This window comes from Quercus robur, chromosome 5, assembly GCF_932294415.1.
Source record: "Quercus robur chromosome 5, dhQueRobu3.1, whole genome shotgun sequence".
In the NCBI taxonomy this organism is placed as follows: Eukaryota; Viridiplantae; Streptophyta; class Magnoliopsida; order Fagales; family Fagaceae; genus Quercus; species Quercus robur.
In genome coordinates, this window is record NC_065538.1 from 88,118,162 (window position 1) to 88,124,161 (window position 6,000).

Here is a 6,000-nt window from a genome sequence, read left to right on the forward strand (position 1 = left end):
AGGTTAAATCCTCCCCAGGTTTTTTACCGGTTTGGTTTTCCTAGGTCATCATATTATTGTGTTCTTTATTTTCCGCACTATACAATGATATTGTAAAGTTGTGATTTACAACTATATTTTATGTTGGCTTTATTCCATAATTGCTTTAATTTTGTTCATTGTATTTTGTGGGATTTTATTATATTGGGTTTAGTATTAAGTTGGTGAAGACTTAAGCTTAATTGAAGATCAAGTGGATTTCGCGAGAAGCTAACCCGCGAAAGAGCCATGTGAGGAGCACATGACTGGAAGCTAAAGAGTCGTGCTAGGCTATCGTTTTTACGAGTGTCTCGAGGGTAAGGCCTTCCTTTGAGGTAGTTGCGAAACATTCTGCCTGGAGGATTTTCTAGTGTGACTTTCTTACCCTTCACCCATATTATATGTACCCTCATTACCCACAAATGTAAAGTAGGCTATTCAGAGAGAAAAACCCTAGAAAGGTTTTCTACAACACACACACCCATCTTTTTGAGAGAGAGCTACTCATCCTTAGTGAGAAATCATTGTAGCCTCTTCTCCATCCCTCTCCCATTGTCATACCTTGAGAAGAGATTTGTACCCAAACACAACCCACACCTATTCAGAGTGTAAAGAGTGTTTTGGAGCTTGGGAAGCTTTGGGGAATTGCCAAAAGAAGCCGGTTAGGCTTGGTTGATGCTATGGGTTATAGCAGGATCCGGTAAGCTAGAGAAGAGAAAGGTTCGGCGTGACCTCGTTGGAGCAAAAAGCTTGGAGGGCTTAGGTACACTGAGTAGATTAGGCTTGGAGGGTCTTCTGCTGTTCATGTATCCCAACTTCATTCTTTAGTGGATTATTGACCGCTTGGAGGGCGGCGGAGAGGTTTTACGTCGAGGACTTCGGTTTCCTATTCGATAACACATCGCTGTGTTGTCTTTGTGTTTGCATCTTTCTTCCTTACTTTTTTACCTTTCATTTTACTATTGTGTTATTATGAATATGGGTTAGAGTAGCTTGTTTGTTTATACGCTTGCATTTACTCTTTTCCGCACTTAGTAAAAGTTAAAGTAAAATCTATCGAGCCGTAATTTTAATTTGGGGGTCTAAATAGCTCTTGTGTTTTCACACATTTTAGAGCTTTCAGATATGATATATTTGTGTTAACCTAGTTCTGATAATTTGACTAAGTAATCACTTGGCTAATTAACTAGGTTAATTTGGTTGTGTTTTAAGGGGTCTAAAAACATACAGTTCTATTACAACACATTTTTAGTAAGTGTTAAGGACCGTTTTTTCGGCCCACATGGCATTACTTCATTGGTAACCCATGCCACATCAACATATTATTGATTTTTTGGGTAAATCTATTTAAAGCCCAAAATAAGCTCATATCTCATTCAACTACATGGATTGGGCTCACATGGCCCGCGAGATCCTTACTTCAAGAAGCGGATTCATGGTCCACATTTCCTCTTCATCAATTGGGATCATAACCCCATGACATCATCAACATCAACATATGGATCGGGCTTAAGCAATGAATCAAAACTCACGGCCCATATTACCTCTCTTACACTCATGGCAAGCGGCTTCTTCAACAAGAGCCCATATTTACACAAAATGACAACATAACCCGAGGTACGTCATCTTATCTTCGGCTTATGATCCAAGCTCATAAGTCTCTTTGGGAAAAATTTGGGAGTCATGGTTTAGAGGGCTAAGAGGTATGTTCAGTAAAGCTCCAGCGGTTTAAAGTTGATAAAAGAAACTTGTTGCTTGGCGTGTCTTCTCCAACTTCCTAAACTCTGACGAGTCCGTGTGTAGCGGGTAACATATGGTAAGCATCTCTTATCACGTAGCACTTAAAATGATAAAATTCCCCATTGCCCTTTTCCTAAAACTTAATATTCATTATGTGACAAATACTCAATATCTCCAGCCATCTAACTGCTGGGAAGATAACTGTTCATTCAATCCCCAGCTATTGCTATATAAATTTAGAAACTTCATTATATTATTCTACATAAATCTTATTACTACTTTCAGCTAAAATCCAACTTAAACTCATGGCCTAATCTGATTGGCTATCTTTTATCTCCAACTATATACAAAATATTCTTGATATCTCTAATACTCAGCAGCTGTCTGCCACAATCAAACCATATATTTCTCTGCCAGCCGCTAGAGCAGAGCATTAAATGCTCTTCTTGCTCACCAAGATTATGTCACAACCCAATGAGACCTTGACTAAATCTCTAAAGCTTCCTTAGCCTTCAACCAATCCTTCTATTACTTACTAGAAATGTGTTGTAATGGAACCTTGCACCAAAAACACAAACACCTAAAAAGGGAAACATTTCCAGCTGAACTCTAGTAGTGTATTCAGCACTTAACACCTGGCTGGAAGTGATATCATCAGCCATTTAATGCTGAAATCCTAGCAACCAGTTGCTATACCCAAAATAGCAAGATACCCTTCAAAGAGATCTTACCATTTTTCAGCCAAATCCATGAAATGACCTCTCCAGCAGTCTGAAATCACCCATCTGACCTCATTGGCTTCTACCCAAAGCAAACAGCTTTCTTATGACAGCTGTGACACCTGTCTCATGATAGCTGTCACAACTTTTCCTGACAACTGGGACAGCTTTTTCATGATAGCTGTCATAGCTTTTCCTGACAGATGGAACAGCCTTTTCAGAACAGCTGTGACAGCTGACCCAGCAGCCTGAGCATTACTGATTTTTCCACATTTGGCTAAAACCAAAACCAACTATTGTAACTACCTTTCTCTTGCTAAAATACTTTCCTTTTCTGCTACTTTTTCCCCATCAGCTCTTACCCGAAACAGCAAGAATACCTTAAAGCTAAACATACCATTTTTGGCCAAATCTTAAGATGGATTCTCTGAAGATTTATTGCTATTTGGGATAGATTTTGACTGAAATTATTTGCTAAAATACCCCTTTAAACTCAACTAAATGGAACCCTTCATCAACACCTCAAAGGGGAGACCAATGGAGAACTCTCTCAAAAAAAAACTTCTCTCTCCCTCTTATGATCTTTCTAAGCTCTGAATGAAGTGCTGAACTTCTGAGTTTTTAGTTTCCAAATCAGGAACTAAACTCTTCAGCCCTTAGCTCATAAATGCCTTCATATACAATCCCAGCAATAAATCCCAGCAACATTGTTAAACACACTACAACACCATTACTCTCTTATACTCATTATCTCACTCTCTATATTCTGAAAATACATATATTTTGCTGCCCATATCTCTAAACATCTCTTTCTTCACTTCTCTTACACAATCTCATACACATTTACTACACCTCTACATATAACACACCACAACTCTTATAAGCTCCACTCTCATACTCTCTCACTCTGAAATTCTACTGTTTTGCTGCCCATAAACACATCTCAATACTCTTCTATACCTATCTTACTGCTCTTATCTCCAAATGCCTAAACACATCTCCATACTTTTCTCTTACAAAATCTTTCCTCTTGGAAAGCAATCTCTACAACTTCTCCAGCTGTTTTAATCTCATATTTTTACTATCTTTAACCTCCATATCTCTCATACTTCCTGATATCACACATATTACAAATACTACATCCCACAACACATTTATATCTTTTACCATCTCCACACTTCTCAAGAGATATCAAATACTCATACTAAAAGCCGTTCTCGTAGAAGGCACAAATACTCCATACAAAAGCCCTTTCTCATGGAAGGCGGCACTATTCAAAACTTCACAACAACTATCACAACAACTAAAAGAGCATTGTCAAAGGGGAAACTCATTTAAGTGCATGATAAGAGGAGCAAGCTTAACCAGCCTCTACACACAGCTGGGCATACTCTCTCTCCCTCCAGTTGCACCCATTTTTCCCCTTCAATCTTGAAGTTATCATGGCAAACCGCCTCTCTACATTTGGCATTCGGCTGGAATCCTATCAGCTCGCTAATGCTACACAGCTGGGCTGCAAACCATAGGAGATAAGTGACTTTGCTTCTGATGGGATAGCGAAAAAATTCGTTAATCTCCAGTTCGTCCATAAGGATCGTCCAGGGCCAATAGAGCAAACAAGATCAAGAATCACCCAAGAAGAAGAAAAGATGTTCATGGACGATAATATCGCTCTTGAACAATGAAGTCTCCCATAGACGATAACTAGGTCGTCCATAGAGGTCGTCCATGGACAATGATCAGACGTCCAGGGATGACCAAATCGTCATACAATGGACGGATGAACACGCAACACTTAGGAAACTTTCGACTCTTTAGAACGGTTACTAAACCCGTAGTTATCACCATGAATTCCTCGAATGAGTTAACTTCCGTTAGTGGTTACAACTTCAGTAGCCGTTGAGGAAGTTATCTCCGGACTTATTGGCTTCCACAAATCTTGGGGAAGTTATTGGGCAAATAACCGTCCCTAGGGTCTCTATATAAAGGACCGGTCTGAACCAAATGAAGGTAAGAACATTCTGATACTTTACTCCCAAAAAGTTGGAACTCCATTCCTGTGAGAGACTAACTTTGCCATCGGAGGGTGTTTAGCCGGTCTTCTCCGGTCCCCTTTTGATTGCGTGTTTACTTTTGTAGGCCTTCCACAGTCACCAGTAGCCCATCGAAGCCGGAGCGTTCAACCTACTGATTTTGCGCGATATCAGTTGGCGCCGTCTGTGGGAAGGGAGATTGTTTTGCAGTTTTCTTTTCCGTGACAAAAGGTTGGATGGTCAGGACCAGATCGAGGGCTACTAGCCCAGGCCATCAGGGAAGCAGAGATGCTTCAAGCAATCCCCAACGTGATCGCCAATCTGCACCGGTCATGCAGACATCGTCTGTCCAACATGTGCAATCTATGGCGGCTGCAATGGCGGAGTTAACTTGCCAAAACCAAGAGTTAAGAATGGAGATTAAACTGAGAAGGAGGAGGACAAACACAAAGTCATGATGATAGAGAAAATACTGAAATTGGAAGTTAGTTAAGAGGCACCACTTCACGAACGGTACCACACTTGAAAGAAGGGATGGACCAAATGAAGAAAGTTATGGAGGAAATGAAAGAGAATATGAGAAGGGCGAATCCTATAGAAGATTTGGTCCACAGAACTGATTCCCCCTTTACGGCTTCCATCAACGGTCACCCTCTACCATCAAAGTTCAAGTTGCCTTCTCTGGATTCGTATGATGGAACGCGTGACCCATTTGATCACATTGCTACTTTCAAGACAACAATGCACCTTTAAGTCCCTGATGAAATCATGTGTAGAGCCTTCCCTATCACCCTTAAAGGTCCGGCACGAGTCTGGTTTAGCAAAATACCTCCGAATTCTGTAAGTTCTTTCGAAGAGTTAAGCAAGTTGTTTGTTAATAATTTCATTGGGGGACAAAGACACAAGCGTTCCTCGTCCAGCTTGTTGACCATAGAGCAAGGGGAGAATGAGAGCCTGCAGTCATTTATCACCCGCTTCAACAGAGAAGCCCTAAGTGTGGACGAGGTAGATGACAAGCTTCTATTGGCGGCCTTCCATAGTGGGGTGAATTCGGACTTATTTATACATAAACTCTATGAAAAAGAGCCTCAGTCCATGGCCGAACTCGTCCACTCGGCCTAAAATTTTATGAATGCAGAAGACGTGATTATTGCTAAGAAGAGGAAGAGATCTGAAAGAGTAGAAGCACACCCTGCACGCCACTCAGAACAAGGCCCTCGTTCAAAGAAGGGACGAACGGAAGATAAGAAGGAACGAGATAATAGGAAGACGGGGCCCTCCTTAGGAAGAAGTCAGAACTACACCCCCTTAAACACTCCACTCGATCAGGTGCTCATGCAAATCAAGGATGACCCTTCTTTAAAGAGGCCGGAGAAGATGAAAGGAGATCCCAATAAGCGCAATAAGAATAAATATTGTCGCTTCCATAGGGACCATGGGCATGACATGGACGAATGTTATGACCTGAAGCAGCAAATCGAGAATCTCAT